This window comes from Equus caballus, chromosome 18 (assembly GCF_041296265.1).
Source record: "Equus caballus isolate H_3958 breed thoroughbred chromosome 18, TB-T2T, whole genome shotgun sequence".
NCBI classification, from domain to species: domain Eukaryota; kingdom Metazoa; phylum Chordata; class Mammalia; order Perissodactyla; family Equidae; genus Equus; species Equus caballus.
The window spans coordinates 18,974,158-18,992,154 of record NC_091701.1 but is presented as its reverse complement, the minus strand read 5'-3'; the positions used below and the strand labels follow the sequence as shown (position 1 = coordinate 18,992,154).

Here is a 17,997-nt window from a genome sequence, read left to right as displayed (position 1 = left end):
TTTTGGCTACAAAAACACACTTGTTACACTAAACACACACACTCCTTCGGGCCACACTCATCCCCTTCTGCCCAAGATAATGTCACAGTTGTAGTAGCAGGAATAGCATAAAGTCCTGAAAGTCATATCCCCAAAACAGATATTCATTCAACTTTTACCCAATACCACAGTGGGTATGATCGACATGGGCCCCCTGAGGACCTGACCAACCTCTGGGGACTCTTCTCTTCCTAGAATGGATACCAACAACCTACTTACACGATCCACAGAGTAGCTAATAAGAAAACAAGCCATTGTGGTCCTAGCAAACAGCATCCCATTATCCTACTGAAGTCAGTCTTCTGCCAAGCCCAAGGCGGCTTTATTTTCCTGCAAAAGTGTCCCTATGCTAAGCAAGACTCCGGTCATATCCAGACTAGGGCTCCAACCTATCCCGGTGGCCGTCAACTGTCAAGCCCAGGAATCACACCTCCCCACTCTTGAGACCTTACTCCCCGACTCCCACCTCCCTCATTCACTGAGCACCTGAGATGTTCCCTGGACAAAGGGCAGAAATGGCAAAAGTAGCGGCATAAGAAACAATGCCAAATCTGTCTTCATTAATCACCTTCCTATGCTAGGTGTGAAACTCCCAGGAAAACAGTCGGAGAATGAATCAGATTACCTGCTTCCACAAGGAGAACCGGGCCTCTCCAGCATGCTCCACGTACCAGCACTATTTCCTAGTCACACTTTAATTCTCCTTCAGGATCTTCACAGTAAATTCTTCAGATCATGAAATTGCCTCAACCTAGATACCGTGCTAAGAAGTAACACTACAGTTGTGCTTTCAGTTGTCAAGTGGTTCTAAGCTACTTCATCTTCATTTCTCTTCTCTGCAATCCCTCTATCCTAGAAGCCTATTGGAATGCAACAGGGGAATCGCCGACTTAAAACCTGAAAATCGAGTTTGGTCTCACAGGACGTCTACGTGGACAAGCTTCAGACTTATCCATCTTTCACCTGCTCATTCCTCCGCATAGAACTATAAATGTCCATGTCTGGCGCTAATAAATTCAGCTAGACTAAATTAAGCTGGGCTGATTTGGACCTTGTTCCTTATTCCTGCTGCTTTCACTGCAACAAACCAAACATATGTGAGAGCAGAATGTTATTTAGTGGAAGACACCAACTTCACAAGGGTCTTTCTCACAGAACAGCTGAAAGATGGTAAGAGTCCGTGAGAACACATCAGCCTCATTGAATACGTAAATAATGCCTTTCCAAAGTCACTATCTAAAAACAGTAAAGATTACAAAAACCATTATAAGCACAAAGTAAAAGCACAGATCCAAGTCCTTCACAATCAAATATAAAGGCTGAGATTAAAACCACATGATAGGGGCCGGTCCTGTGGCCAAGTGGTTAAGTTCATGTGCTCCACTTCAGTGGCCCATGGTTTCACCAGTTCAGATCCTGGGTGCAGACATGGCACCGCTCATCAGGTCATGCTGAGGCAGCGTCCCACATAGCACAACCAGAGGCACTCACAACTAGAATATACAACTATGTACCGGGGTGTTTTGGGGAGAAGAAGAATAAAAAAACAAAGGAAGATTGACAACAGATGTTAGCTCAAGTGCCAATATTAAAAAACAAAAACAAAAACAAAAAACACATGATACCACTACACACCCACTAGAATGACCAAGGCAAAAAGGATGGGAAATACTAAGTGTAGTGAGGAGTGAGAGAGGGAAGCTCTCATACACCGCCAGTAAACATGTAAGTTGGGACAATCACTTAGGAAAAGTGGTGGTATCTCAAAACTGAATTTGCATACCCACTATGACCCAGAAATGCCACTCCTGAGCATAGACTCAACTATAATGTAGATCTATGTTCACCAAGAGCCATAAACTAGGGTGTTTCCAGAAGAATTATTCATAATACTCAAAAACTGGAAACACCTAAGTGCCTATCTATTTTAGAATGGATCAATAAATGGTGGCATAGTCACACAGCAGACTATGCTATAGCAATGAGAATGAATAGTCTAAAACTGGACACAACCATATGGATGAACTCCACAAACGTAATATTGACCAAAAGAAGTAAAACACAACTGAGACAACTGTATGAGTTCATTTATATAGAGTACGTGAAAGCAGACCAAAGTAATCTGTGCAGTTCAAGGTTAGGATGAGGGTGTGGGGGGCGGAGGGGGCAGGGAGGGCGAGGCAGGCAGTAAGGATAACGACCAGAGGGAGCATGAGGGGGCTTTTGAAGTGCTGGTAATGTTCTGCTTGTTTCTTGAGGTGCTTAGGTGGGTGTGTGTACTTTGTAGAAATCTGTCAAGCTGTGTACTTGTGATGTGTCCTTTATATGTCAATAAAAAATTAAAAACAAAATCAAGGGGGGCTGGGCCCCATGGTATACTGGTTAAGTTTGGCGTGCTCTGCCTCGGTGGGCTGGGACTAGTGGGTTTGGATCCCGGGCGCAGACCTACAACACTCATCAGCCATGCTGTAGAGGTGACCCACATATAAAGTGGAGGAAGACTGGCACAGATGTTAGCTCAGGGCTGATGTTCCTCAAGCTGAAGAAGAGGAAGACTGGCAACAGATATTAGCTCAGGGTTAATCTTCAGCAAAAAATTAATTAAACAAAAGAAAATCAAGGGTACTGGTTTGCTTGTTAAGTCACCATTTGCCTCAATGACACTCTATCAAAATGTTCCTTGGCTATTAGGTGGATCTAGCTTCTTGATGGCTACAGGTAACTAGTTAGCTTACACACCAGTTGGTTGTTGTGTGGCCTGGGGCACATTCTTTCACCCTGTGAGCCTCATCTCATTTGTTTAAAAAAAAAAAAAAAAGGATTGGATGAAACATTGGCTCAGGCTTCCCCATAGCTCTAATTCTTGAAGATTCTAAGATCATCCTCCTCATTCGTTCCCTGACTCTTGGCCTTCATGATGTGGAGCAGAATCACAAGTGGAAGTCTGCCTGGTTTAGAGCCCAGGTGGGACCTGAGAGAGCATCTGACACTGACCCTCACCATCTCAGAATGCAAGATTTACAAGGGGAGACTCCCAAGGCTCACTACCTGCATGTGTTGAACGTTTCCAAAGCCAGCCCAATATCTGATTAGGCAAAATGGCACTTTACCACCTGCGCCACCTATTTACCGAGCTGCAGTTTAAGCTCAATAGTCCAATTTGCTGCCAGCCTGTCACTTGGATGCCTTTCTTTCCTCCAGGAAAATGGGGTGAGAGAGTATGCAAAGTGATGCGTTTACCCAAGTCAGCAGCAAAGACTCTCTGGAAATAAACCGCAAATAGTGGAAAGGCATGTCCAGACACAGCTCTTCCAAAGAGAAAACAGTATCTCAATGTCAAGGAGAAAATGAGTCAAACATTTCGCACAAGCAGCGGCTTCAGCAAATCAGCACTGTATGCCGAGTGGAGCTCAGCATTCAAGCCGGTTCATTTACCACCATCACTCAGGAGACACCCAAGTCTCAAGGTCTTATTGACATCTTCCCGCTCCCTGGAAAAGAATAGTTTGGTACATTATAATCGAATACTAAAAGGAGTATTTCTGGAGAAGGAGAAGATGATGGCGAAAAGGGGAAAAGACTGCACGCATGAGGAAAACCTAAATCTTCCCCATGATTTTCCATGTAAAACTAGATCTCCGATTTTTTTAGGAAGTTGGGGGTGCTCCAAATTTCCCAAGAACTCTGATTTTACATTCTCTCAAAGCTGGGCAAGAAGAGGCCCAGGAATCAGCATAACCATTTCAAGGTGTTTTCTGTTGTACAAATAAGCCAACACCATGAATAAATCGTCTGGCTCCAACAAAGACGCAAAAGCAACAGCGAGAGGAAGACAAGTGGCTGCTGGTGACATAGGATAGCAGGGCAGATCTGGGTCTCTCCATGCACATGGTCTCCTTCATGCTGATGGAACAGAGACCACCAGCACCCCGTTCTCAAGACACTTAGAGAAACCGACACTGGTCACAACAGTGGGGCCTTTACTGATTGGTTCTGTTTGTTATTTAATTCTTTTATTTTCCCCAGAGACTAAGAGTAAGAAAAAGTTTTATTAAAACAAAGAATATGGTATAAAAATAAAATTCTTTTAAAAAGCCCAGCCAAGAAAGGCCAAAGAGATACGGAGAGTTGTTTATTAAATTTTTGCTTCCTTTGGATACTGAGTTTCATGGCTTACCTAGGCTCCGGTGAAGATCCTGTTTCAATCCAGTTTCCCTAGACATTTCATATAGAAGTAATGTAAGTTCTTCCTTAGCTTTTAACCCCAACTGGGGTAAAGATGAGGGTTTTTGGTGTAGACACATGGCTTTGTTATTTATATTGCAAATACTAGAGTTAAGTAGCTGCACCCTCTTGCTTACTGGGAATAAAGGCACGTGCACTCCCTGGTTCACAGGTAATCTACTAGAAATGTTCCTAAATAGCAAACCAGCCACGCTGTTAGCTGCTGAAGCTAACAGAAGTCTGGCTGATGACTTGATCATCAAAGACTCTATCTCCCCTAGGCACAGAGTGCCTAGGGGAGTCAGCAAGGTCTAAAGCAGTTTTTTGCTGAGTGTGGTACATTTACACTGTGGTACACATAATCTACAGACACCCTTTTTATCCTAATAGCTAAGTATTTATTTTAAAATGCATAAGCACACTGTAAGTTTTACATGTTGTCAATTAGGATGAGACCAAATTAAAATAAATGAGTTTGCTCAGAATAAATTTGAAGACAAGTATATTAAGTAACTAATACAGATGATAGCATGCATATGGTAAAAACTGTGCCCGAAGTTTGGAAAATATTGCTTCACTGGGGGGAAAAAAAAAGTTCAGCCAAGATTCAGAAAGCTCTGGTTCTAACAGCCGACTTGTTGTGTCCTTGGGGATCCTTCACCTATCTTCCCCAGGCAGGCCTCACTAGAATGACAGCAACAAAGGTGATAGGGTTAGGACAGTGTGACAAATGTGAAATCTTTTAGAAATAGAACACAAGGTCTTTTTCACCTTCAAATAAGGTGTGGCTCCTGTTCAGCTGAGATTCAGGAACCTTATTGAGTTTTGACACACAAGCCAACAAGGCAATAGAGTAAAAGCTAATCCCTCTCCTTAAAACCTCCCTGAGCTGTATAAAGTCATTTTGCAAAGCCTATAGGCACTGCCCTCCTGAGGCTGGCCTGGTGGCAGGCAGGAGACAGTAGACGGCCCAGCGCAAACAATATTTATCATTGCAGCCTGGTGTCCAATCTCAATGGCAACCATGCACAAGATTCCCAGGAAGGAAGAGCTTTCCAAAGTCATGATTCATTGCTGGGCTCTAAAAATCACTTCTGACCCTAGCAGAAGCAGATGATCAGTATCTCTGGCAAGCAGCTGTCTTTTTATAACCTGTTAGTTTCACCATGGGGCTTACCAAGTGCTTGAGAAAGCAAGCTTGATCTGGAAGCTAAAACATGAAAGTCTGGCTGGCTCACATAGTTAGAGGAGGATAATCATACCACGGTAACCTCAGATGGGTATGTCAGGTTTTCCAGAAAGACCTGTTTCTTCACCCTAAATACTATTCTTAAACAGTTGTCCCCTGTAGTAGGCAGAATAATGACCCCCCCCCCCCCCACCAATGTCCCTGTCCTAATCCCCAGGACCTGCATGTTTCCTTACACGATAAAGGGGGATTAAAGTTGCACATGGAATTAAGGTAACTAATCAGCTGAGTTAAAACTGAGATTATACTGGATTATCCAGGTGGGTCCAAGGTAATCACAAGGATCCTTTCATGTGGACAAGCGAGGAACACGAGTCAATGTCTAAAAAGTGTCAAGAAAGACTGGCTTGAAGATTGAAGGGAGCCATGAGGTAAGGAATGTGGGCAGCCCCTAGAGGCACAGAAACATTCTCCTCTAGAGCCTCCAAGAAAGAACGCAGCCCTGTCGATACCTGATTTTAGCCTGGTGAGACTCTGCGTTAGTTTCCTGTTGGTGCTGTAACAAGTTACCACAAACTTAGTGGCTTGAGACAGCAAAAATTTACCCTTTCACAGTTCTAGAGTCTAGAAATCCAAAATCACTTTCACTGGATGGAAATCAATATGGTGGCAGGGCCGTGTCCCACTGGAGGCTCTAGAGGACAATCCATTGCTTGCTTTCCTAGCTTCTGGTGGCTGTGAGCATTCCTTGGCTTGTGGCTCTATCACTCCAATCTCTGCCTCTGGGGTCACATGGCCTTCTCTTCTGTCTCTGTATAACCCTCCTCTGCCCATTACAAGGACATTTATGATGGCATTTAGGGTCCATCTTGATAATTGAGGATAGTCTCCCCATCTGAAGATGCTTAATTTACTCATACCTGCAAAGTCTCTTTTTCCATACAAGGTGACATTTACAAGGTCTAGCAGTTAGAGCCTGAAGTCTTTGGAGGGTGTTATTCAACCTACTACAGACCCACTTCAGACCTCTGAGCTCCAGAACCATAAGATAATAAATTCCTGTTGTTTTAAGCCACTAAGTGTGGTAACTTTTTACAGCAGCAATAGGAAACTAATACACTTCCTATCTCCCAAATATGTGCTACAGACAGGAGAAGGCCTGGGTGAGAGGAAGGAGTTGTGGTCCATCCCCACGATTCACATCAGCATCCTTGGGGGGTCCTTCATATCTAAAGATGATATCCCTCTTTCCATCACAAGTTTCTTAAATAAACCTTATGGCAATTCATAAAGCAAAGCAAAAAGGAACTGACATTTGTTTCAGAAAATTCCTCTTAATGATAATGAGTACACTCCATCCACAAATGTCAAAGGGTTTTGCTCACAAAGCCAGTAATCCCTACCACAAACATAAGACAATGTAAGACCCTAAAAGACCATATTCCTCAATTAGGAACTGCCTCTTCAGGTAGTTTCCTAGCATTCAAGGGGCAGAATATTATACTTTTAAGCACATATTAATCACTATTCTTTCTCAGTGCATTTACACTGCTGGTTTTCCCTCATCTCTGTGGGGATTTCTATTTCTAGAACTGCTCCTTTTCACTGAGTGCATTCAGGACACTGCAGCAATTCTGGCAGGCTTCTCTCCCAGAACTCCCCACGCTGGGACACCTCTGTCCTCAGCCCTCTTCTCTCTCTGTATTCTCTCCCTTAGGCAGTGCACCCTGTCCCATGATCTCAAATTCATATATCCAGATCCAAACATCCAAGTGCCTACTCAATAGCTCCACTGGAATGTTCAGGAAGTATCCCCAATTTAGCCAGCACAAAACAGAGCTGCTGATTTCTCAGAGATTCACATATCAGCTGGGTAACAGCACCCCATCCAATCCATTGCTTAAAGGAAACCCTAGCACATTCTCTTCATTCCGTCCCATCCCTCATTTACTCCATCATAACTCTATCAGCTGTCTCTCCAAAATTTATCCCCAATCTGACTATTTTTCACCATCTCCACTATTTCAATCCCAATCCATGCTACCCTCACCTCCCACCCAGATTACAGCAATCGGCTCCCAGATCGTCCTCCTGCCTCCCTCGCCCTCGCCTCCAACCAGCCTTCACTCTCCACAGGGCCGTTAGTCATCTTTCTAAAGTGTAAGTCAGACGTCATTCTTAGGTGTAAAACTATCCAGAGGCTTCCAGCTACACTCACACTCCACACTTGACAATGATCTACGTGATCTGCCCACTGTTCAACCCTCAACCTCTCTTTCCTTTCTCTTCCTGTCCTGGAACATGTGAGGCTTGTCCCCAGTTCAGGACTTTGTACTTGCTGTGCCTTCTGCTATGAATGCCCTTCCTCCACATCTATGCATGACTGCCCTCTTCCTTCCCTGAAGCCTCAACCGTTTATCACCCTAGCCTAACAAGAGCAACCCCTCAGTCACTGCTTTCATACTGCCCTACTCTTTTTCAGAACCCTTAGGAACACGTGACAGGGTCTTTAGGTCGTGTGTTGATGCCGTGAGTGATTCCCTTCCAGTAGACAATACGCTCACTAAGGGCAGGTCTCTTTTCGGTATCTCCAGTGCCTGTCACACATCAGGAGCTCAAGAGATATTTGTTCACGAGATGCTGAGTGGTTTTACAATCCAGGGGCAGTATCAGATCATCTTAAAAGGGATTGTGTTACTCAGTCTCTTTGGTTCTAAGGAGGAGTGATTTCCTAGGTTTCAACAGGAAAGGCATCAAGATCTCTCTCCTGGGGTCCTGTGCTTCCTTCTTATTCCCTCTCCTGGCTTCTTTGCTCTCTTTATGTGCATCCCATTCTCTGGTTTCTACCAGCAAGCTGGCTCCCTAACCTTCCCTTATTGCTCCCCAGGACATCACGCCACTCACTAATGACCAGGTTTTCTTTTGAGTCTCTCCATTCAACTTCTTGAGAGAGACTCTCACAGACCTGGGAAGAAGGGGAGACAGTACAGAACAAGGGCACTCAGGCAGAAATGAGAATTTCTAGTACTGAGATAAAGAAATCCTCCCAACAGTAGTAAGTCCAAATGCGTCTCCATTCGCTCTCCTTTAAAAGATGAGTACGTGACCACAGATCCTCCCAAAGGGGTGGGAGGGGTGTCAGACCCAACAGATGGTGGGAATCACAAAGATACGTGAAATGAGTGCTGGCAAGAATGAGAAGGAAGATTAGGAGGGAAAAGAATCTCCATGTAAACAACACGATTAATTAAGAAAAATTAAGCAATAAAAGGGCAAGTCTGATCCTTTCATAAGTCCTGTACAAAGGCTCGATCTTACATGGAATGCTTCCCCTTGGCACAAACTGGAGTTGTATGTGAGCCAGATAGTGAAAATGCAACAGGGTTTTGCTCATATCAGTAACGCCTACAACACACCTGCAAAGTAACTATTCTCTCATTTTTCAGGTGAAAAAATGTATGTTCAGAAAGGTGCAGGGCCGACCTCCCCATGAGGCAGCGCCCATGACACTTCAGGGGCCACAAAAATGCTTTCATTCCTTTAAAATCAGAAGAAAAAACTGAATATAATCCACCCAAGATGCAGTCATAAAATATAATTTCCAGAAGTTTTCTAACAGAAGAAGGGCTCTACTAAACTCAAAATGCCTTGGGCCCTTGAGAGTGATAAAGTGGCTCTAAAGAGGTGGAGTAACTTGCTTAAGGTCAAAAGCAGCAATGAGATGGCAGATAAGAGTCCAGATTAGTCCTACCCTTCTCCAGACCACCACTCAGCCTCCCCATTCTTTCATGCTTCATAAAACCCTGGGTATCTCTGAGCTGTTTGAAAACTCATTTTTTAAACGCAAGAATCGTGGAGTACCTTATAGGACTCACCAAAAATCTGATCATTCCTCCTGTGTCTGATCCTTAGCTTACCTGAAAGACCAGTTGTTCTTAACAAATAGTAAGATAAGCAGGCTCTGACTTCTCTCTATTCCTAGAGCATCCTTCAGAGAGCACTCAGACTGTATAAAGACTGAGTTTCAAACAGTTTGTCTCCAAGTTTGTCCCAGGACCCACTAAGTGCATTGGAATAACCTTGGATGCTCATTAAAAATGTAGATCCCAGAGCCCCATCCCACACCTGCTCAATCACCCGGGGTAGAGCCCAGAAACTGGCCGTATCAATGACACCCCAGGGCATTCTGACCTGCTGTGGCGATTAAGACCCATTACAGGAGAACATCTGAGGACAAATGACTTTTTGCATAGTTTTAACATATCCTAACTTTTCCCAGAATGCAACTATTATGTACAATGAGCCAAGAATACACTTTGTTTTGTTCTGAACTTTACCACAAGCGTTATTAACCACTAAAAGAAAAGTGCATCACAGATGACAAACACACTTCTGGAATATGAGTCACCAAATCAACCCTCTATCTGGAGTTGTGACATTTAAGGGGGTTTTACCAATAGGTGCAGGGGATCTATCTGACTACTTCCTCTTGTCTTAGTACGGGTGGGCCCAAGCATTCAGATAATGAAATACCTATTTCACTCTGCATTACTTTCATTTCTCTTTCACATTAGTTAAGAAATTGTATTGATTTTTTTTTTAATTGTGTGCTGGTGGATTATATTATCTATGACTTGCATTCAGGATGGCAAAGAGCTTCGCAAAGTAATTGTTATGAAAGGAGACAATGGGCCTTATAGGATTAAGTTTGACTAAAAAAGATCCTGGCTACGGCTCCTCTGAGACGTTTGGCTAATCTCACAAATAGGGGAGCTCCCTAAGGACATTCCCCACCTACCCACTCACCCATATACAACAAAAGAAAAAAAAGTGAGCTGGGTTATAGAGGCTGGCAGCCAGAGGTGGATGCCTACAGCAGCACTCCTATCCATACTGAGCTCTGTCTGGACCAGCCACAAGGTAGAGAAGCCGACCCAGAGAACAGCAAACAAAAAATTCTGGCTAGTGGTTGCTGGGACAGGAGGCAGGGCAGGGAAGAGAAGAGGAACACAGACAGATGCAGATTACTGGCAAGTCCAAGCTCTTGGGTTGGGTGGTTTCAAAGGTACTCAATAATAATAGTGTTGCTATACAACTAGTTGCATGTGTTCATTAGTATCAATCAATTATTGTATTAATAATCATAGAAAGGAAAATAATTAGTTTAGCAACCATACCCAGCTGCTGGCAGTACTACAGACAGCAAACTATCTATTAGCATGGAGCGGTTTCAGCCTGAGTGCTAATGAGCAGCTTCTGGAGGGACGGATCGGCACTGTTCTCATATTAATCTAAAAAAAAGAAGAAAAAAGCAGCAGCGCACTTGGTATGGGGAGCATGGCCTTCTGAACAGTGTGTCAGGCAGATAAAGATGCTGGCGCCTGGCAGCCACCAAGGCCACCTCAAACAACCATTCTGTTTTCTCATTAGCATTGTGCAGCTGTTGCCTCACCCGACAATAACACCCGCCTCGGGGGAATCTGACAAGCACAGGTCACCCCAAAGGCAAAAGGAGAAAAGGATCCAAAGACAAATCATAAAAATTGTTTCACCCTGACTGGAGCTGTCATAGGTTGACTGGGCATGGCAGAAAATGTTAACTTCTTTTCCGAAGGGCCTCCTGAGGCATGAAAGGGGCATTTGACTGTCTTCTCTTCCTCCTGCCCCCATCATCCCATCTTTTCTATCTGCTGTTCCCTAATATAAAGAATACAAAAAGAAAGAGGCTTTTCAAGTGGAAGGGACAGAGAAAAATAATTCACTTATTATGGCCCAAGCATAAGAGAGGATTACCATATCCCACCTTCCACTCCACCAGCTCAAAGAGAGCAGACAACCCCCTCTTTGGTGCCCTCACTGACCCCTGGACCAACCTTTACATTATCACTTAACACTTCACTGTACCTCTTGCTTCACACGTCAACCTGCCTCAACTAGATGAGAGAGGACCTACGCGGGCCAAGACCACATCCCCTCCACTTGTAGGAAACAGCACCAGGACTAAGATTGGGCACAAAGCGAGCCTTTAATAAAGGTAGTTAAACAAATAAACACAACAGATAAGCTCCCCAAAACTGAAGTGTAAATCCATTCTTTTCATTTGTGCTTGAAAATCAAAGCAACTTATTGAAAACCCAGGCACTGGTGTCACCAAGTCCATGGATGTACATTTTATTATGCTATACAACACATGACCTTTAAGAGTTTATGAGCCCTGTAATAACTTACAGGAACATCAGAGGAGGAGATAGAAAACTCTAGACACAGCTCCAAAAAGGGAAGGAAAAGGACAAGGAGGTACAGAAAGACAGCCATAGTGCTCGGAATATGGATAACAATGATTTGCTCTAGGCACACTTTATTTATTTCCCTTTCCTCTCACTACACCAGCAAGAGGCAGAAAGGAGCATTAGTTAAAAGCAACACAGGGACAGAGTGGCAGCCAGAGTGGCCCGAACTTGCCTTCCACAGCACCTCCACGAGTCCAGATAATCACCACGGACACTTCTGCTGCAGCAGATGAAGGCCTCCACCATGTGGGACGAATCTATGAAGGTAGCGAAGATGGCATGGCATGTCACTTCTAGGAAGGAAATAAAACTTATAACCTGGCCCTTGGATCTCCAATGTCCACGTAAGAGTAAATACTCAGATTACTGGCACCAACGGAAATGTGAGGCCATTCACCTGGCCTTCCCAGGGCTGCCCTTTTCACTCCAATGATTCCCACTACACTTAAGGGAAATTCGCAATGCCTTACCCTGACTATATACAGACTATGACGATCTGGCCTTCTGCTGCCTCACCAACATCACTTTATCCCATTTCCCCCACCACCAAAAATGCCAATTTCACTCTGGTCTCACAAGGTCTTTGTGCATGCTTTCTCCTCTGTCTGGCAAGTTCTTTCCACAGCTGTCGCCTCATTGTTCAACTCACAACTCCAAAGTAGGGGATCAGGTTGTCCTGATCATTTTATGAAATGTACGCTCCCCTTAACTCTCCCTTTCCTTCACAGGCGTGTAACTATCTGAAATTGTTCTGTTTATTTTGTCTACCAGAATACAAGCTCCATGAGAAGAGAGAACTTACATGTTTTGTCCACCACTGTATCCTTGTGATGAGAACAGGGCTTGGTGCACAGAAAGTGCTCAATTAGTCCTTGAATGAATGGATAAATGGAGAAAGGCTAATAGCTAAGAGAGGTGACACCAAAAGACACTTGACCTCCACCAAACTGGATTTATCTGATTACATTTAGGGGGTGAAGGACAAAGGGTAGCTAAATAGAGAAAAGAAAACGAGACCAGTGGTACCACTTCCTGCCATGGTGCAGAAAGAACAGCTGTGCCCCTACAAAGACAGCATCACTGCAGAGATGAGAAATTTCCAGAAGAACTCACAAAGGAAGACAATGTCAGGTGACCTCCAAACAGCCCTGTTCAAAGCATCCAGGACGAAGGCTACATTCCTTTGGCAGAAAATCTGTTGAAACCCTTCAAGCATGACTATTAGTGACTAGTGTCCTCACCAAGGTCAGTCATCCAAATATTTCTGGAATACTTCCCCAAAGCTGTGACCTTCACAGCCTTCTTTGGAGCGTAGCAGGGAAAGCTAAAATAGGCATCATTGTGCAAATAAAAGACATTGCTATCAGCAAAGGACTACGTAATCAATTCTTTTTTTGTGAGGAAGATTGGCCCTGAGCTAACATCTGTTGCCAATCTTCCCCTTTTTGCTGAGGAAGATTAGCCCTGAGCTAATATCTGTGCTCATCTCCCTCTATTTTGTGTATGGAATGCCACCACAGCATGGCTTGATGAGCAGTGTGTAGGTCCGCACCCAGGATCAGAACCCGTGAACCCAGGGCCACCAAAGCAGAGTGTGGAAACTCAACCACGGTGCCACCAAGCCAGCCTCCTGTAATCAATTTTTAATTTCCAAGAAGTTGACCTGAGACAGAAAATAAATCCTCAGGTATTCCAGAAAGATACTTCTAGTCAAAGGCTTTAAGAGTCTAATTGCACATGAAGTGTTATTTTTGTCGGACTGAAGCTCCTTGCAGGCAAGGATCACGTTCCATCCTCCCATCTGCTCCACTTCCACCCAGAGCACCTAGCTGGTACCCAATCAACACCTGCTTCCCTCACACACGAACAAGACTAATGAGCAACGACGGGTACTAGCCATTATGCAGAGCCATTTTGCAAGCAAAAGATTTCTGGGTAACCTTCCCAAAGCTGAAGATTCCAACAATAAAGGTGGAGGGAAAAAAAAGCAAAGGATTCTAGGTCAACCCTAAGAAGAAAATCCTGAATGACTAGAAGAACAAAACCACAGAATGAATATTTCAGTGATCAAACAGTCAGGGAAAATCACAGGACATTGACGTCAAAGAGTTGTTGGACCAGCACGCAGAACACAGTAAAAATTATGTTTTTCTAAACAGAGATTTAGTGCTCCATCCCCACAGAGTGAATGGAAGAACAAGGTACGGGCCACTGTTTTTAGAAAAAAAGAAAATGGAGTAAGTTAACAAAACACAGCTGCCGCCAGCAGCCAGCCCTGAAACGCCAACTCCCATCAGAGAACAGCCCAACAGTCCACAGGTGGCACAAAAAGGAAAAAGGTTTTCAGTCAACAGTGGGTCCCACAGCTTTGACCACATATGCCCTGACTCACTCCGAGACTCCAGCCACATTCTGGAATATTTTGTCTTACCAGATGCACAAGCTTCTGAGTCCTATCAGGAAGCTGGAAAACATAGTGCCCTCCAGTGAGAGGGGCAGGATGGGAGGCAAAGATGCACAATTAAGAAAGGAAGGGAATTTACTACTCAATGAATTTAGTCAAATCTTTCCCTAAGAAACACTGGCTTAGCAAAAAAACCTCCAGAATGGAATTTCATGTTTACTTTCAAAATCTATCACCAGTTTTGGAAGATATGAAAGTATTTAATTTCTCTGAAATGATACACATGCAACATTTCCTGGTGTGCTAATTTTTACCTTCTGTTAACCAAAATGTTTTAAGACAATTTAATACGCCATGAGGATACATTTCAAGGGAGCCGGGGAGCTGCACACAAATGCCATTCATTCAGAAAATAAACTTTTGTCTCTTTCATACTTACTGAGTGTCAGAAACAGCCCAGCGCCTAAGATTTACAAGTTAAGCTGTAATATAAACCTCTCAATGGAAGGGGAAATGTGATGCAGTTACCAAGAGTTAGAAGTAGTAAGAGAAAGGTTACAAAAGCAGTGGTTCCCAAACCCGGCCCACCATCAAACCCACGTGGAGGAGGTTAGCTTAAATGTCAATTCCTGGGCACTCCCCTATGAATCCTCTTTAGTTGGTCAACTATGGTGGATCGCAAGCACCCACAAGTTTAACGGGCCCCTCCTCCAGGTGATTCTGATCACGAACCAGGCCCAGTAGCAGCTGCTATTAGAAGCATGGCAAGGGTGGGCTGACTGTGCTCACCCACACCACAAACGAACTCCAGGTCCACAGGCTGTGTGTACCAAAACGCCCAAGAGATCTTATTAACTCAGCCACTTTGGAGGGAGTCCAGATGGCCCAAGACCGCCAAGCCTCACATCCAGCTGGACTCAAGAGCAAAAGGCATCCTCCAGCAAACTTCTTAGGCATTGCTGCCAGTTGCTTGGCAGTTCTAAAGAATGCTGGGTCAGAATGCTAGAAATCTTCAGAGCTAGGCAGACCTTGAGAGCAAGAAGTATGCATGTCCAGTAGAACATCTGAAGCTCATGGATGACAGCTTGAGGCTAGTTAATAGGCTCAGTGAGTCTGAAGAGGCAGACAGAGATAAAATCTGTTCATTCTTCAATATAAAGAACTCGAAGAGAGTAGGCTGTGGCTACCCTTCTTGGTTACTCAGGGTTTAAAGAAACTTTTATTTCTAGTTACCACTGGCTTCAGCCATAGTTGACAAGCTCCAAATAGGGCTATGTTTGACTGCTACTGTTACCCCAAAGCCATCCTCCCCATCTTCTGTGGAATCGGACATTGAGCAGAGTACAGGCAGTTCCTGCAGTAGGTGGCAATGGGATCAAATTCTGCCCAACGGGCTATGAGCACAAGAAATACATGCAACTTCTGGATCATCATCTCTCCTTGTCCTTTCTCCTCCCTTATCTGGAGCTGTGCAAAGGAAAGCAAGTGGAGATGGCAGAGCAACCGGATGGAAGGAGGCTGGGCCCCTTAGACTTCAGCAGAAGTGCCATTCTAGCCAACTTTAACATGAAAGAAAACCACACTCTGTCTTGTTTAAGTCACTATTGTTTTGAGGTTTCTGTTATAGCAGCTGCAAGTGTTTCCTAAAACAAGGGTTTTCTTTCCTACATGGAATATAAGAACTACTCATCAAGAAGCAATACTTTCACACCTTCCTGTCCCTCCTCCACATAACAGTATGTCAGACTTGATCATCTTTGACTCCAAAGGATATCAAGTTATACCAAGAGACTCAAAAATTTTCCCCTAATCCCAAACTTCAAATTTTAAATGCTATACCCACCTAAAAATACAAGCTTTCCTCTTTTTGTCAATCAATGTCTCAATCTTCCTTTTGAAGTGAATTTTCTACCAATAATTACCATGTAACTTATTCACAATTTCTGGAACAAGTCTAGCATCACTTCCCCAATGCTAATGCTGTTCCCTCTGCCTGGAAGGCCCTTCCTGACCTAGAAAATTCCTCAACATCATAGCCAAGTTCATATGCAAAAATGTCCCAACTCCTAAGGGCTTGGAGGACTTTTAAAAAATGGACTGAAGTATATTTCAGTATATACACCTGTTAACCCTTGAGTCGGCTGGGTTCTTGATGGCAAGAACTGCTTATTAATCTTCGTATCCTTGCTACCCCACCCCCCTCCAGTGCATGCATCTCAGTACCTGGCACAGTAAGAATGCAATAAATGTTTGGTAAGCTAATCAATGAAATTGTTGAATTAACTGTGTTATCTTGAGCATAATTTTTAAAATAATTGAAAATTCAAAGGCAAAGCCTATGACTTAAGATCTCCTTGTAACCCCAGTAAACACAAGTATTCCCCTTAAATATTAACCTTAGTCTGTTAAGATAGAAGATAAAGCCTTTAAAGGATAAAGGTGGAGTTAAAGATCCATGACACTTAGAAGCATTAACTACCATTTATTAGGAGCTGCCCTTAATGGAAAAACAATTACAATTAGCTAGAGCACTAAGAAATCTCAACTATCATTTTTTTAAACAATCATTTTGCTTTGAAAATAGATCCTACGTTGAATCAAAGAGAAAACACATATACAATAAATAATGTTTTAAGAAGCTCCCTTCTTAAAACCATATAGATTTTTTTTTTTACCTTAAGATCTGAAGAAAAAAAAAATTACATACACACCTCCCATGCTAGGACTTGAGCACCAGAAGCAAGAGCCTAAAGTCTTCTCTTTTAAAAGACAAGGGGAAAAAAATAATCTTTCAAACACCAAGGATAGGTCATGGGTCACAATTCCCAAACACAAGGCAAATCTGAACCAATCCTATGCTCAGTGGAAATTTCCACTTCTGCTACTTGCTTATAGCTTGGCACAGAGACTAAACAAGTGTCTAACAAAAAGCAATGAGAAAATTCTATGAAAGAAGACCACGCCCAGAGTACTAAACAGGAGTTTAAGGGGAACTACCCCAAATGACAAGCTGGGAGCAGTTATTTTTTATTCCATGAGGAACATCTTAACCTCTTAGCCTGGAATTCTCAAAAAGTAAAGCAGGTCTATTTTATTCTTAAATTCACAGCATTTTAAAGGTGGAAGGACCTTCAGGACCATTTGTTCTAAATGCCCAGATATATTAAGTGACTTGCTGGAAAACACAAGCCAATTATGGGCACAGCAAAGCCTGGAATCCCCAGTCCTCAAGGATCGAACTCAGGGTCTTCTCCAGCTCAGCTCACAGAATAAAAGCCACTCCTTAATATAGTCTTCACAAATAAAACCAACTCCGGAAAAAAGATCCTCCAACCCATTCAGAAATTCTTCCCCAAACACACACACACAGCCCAGGCATCAAATACAGAAAAGACAATAGACTTTATGATGAGACTCACTTAATCCAGTAGGTACTAGGAATTAAGAAAAGGAATGAGGCAAAAGGAAACCCATCCCACAAGGAGTTCATAGTTAGTGAAGGGAACAAAGGTCTATATACATAAATTATAAAACCGCATGCTACATCCCATATTGGGGACAAGAACAGGGTATTATGGGACAATTCTGACTCCATGATTAAAATGTCTGGATCTTTCTTCCCTCTGTAATTTCTAGGGTAACTTCTAGAAAAATTATACTCTAACTTAAGTGGATAAAAAAGAATTGTTATACACAATGCCTAGACTAAAATCAAAAGGCTATTTCAGAAACTTTGAAAAGATAAATCCTTCTCCAGAACAGGAAATTCATACTTGAAACTTTTTTCTAAGTCAAGTTTAAAAATGATGCCACTCACAACTAGAATATACAACTATGTACTGGGGGGCTTT

General features: G+C 43.2%; 1 protein-coding gene across 5 annotated transcripts in view; it reads right to left on the bottom strand.

Moving 5' to 3' along the window:
- Nucleotides 1–17,997, bottom strand: part of MGAT5 (alpha-1,6-mannosylglycoprotein 6-beta-N-acetylglucosaminyltransferase) — a 330,917-nt gene that overhangs the window by 245,478 nt on the left and 67,442 nt on the right. The window contains exon 2 of one of the 5 annotated variants that reach the window (XM_070240752.1): nucleotides 11,915–11,999. The exons of 3 other annotated variants lie outside the window; for them this stretch is intronic. The gene's annotated coding sequence lies outside the window, so the exon portion shown is untranslated. Of the gene's footprint in view, nucleotides 1–11,914; nucleotides 12,036–17,997 lie in introns of all 5 variants that reach the window. One more of the 5 variants, XM_070240753.1, reaches the window with a different exon arrangement.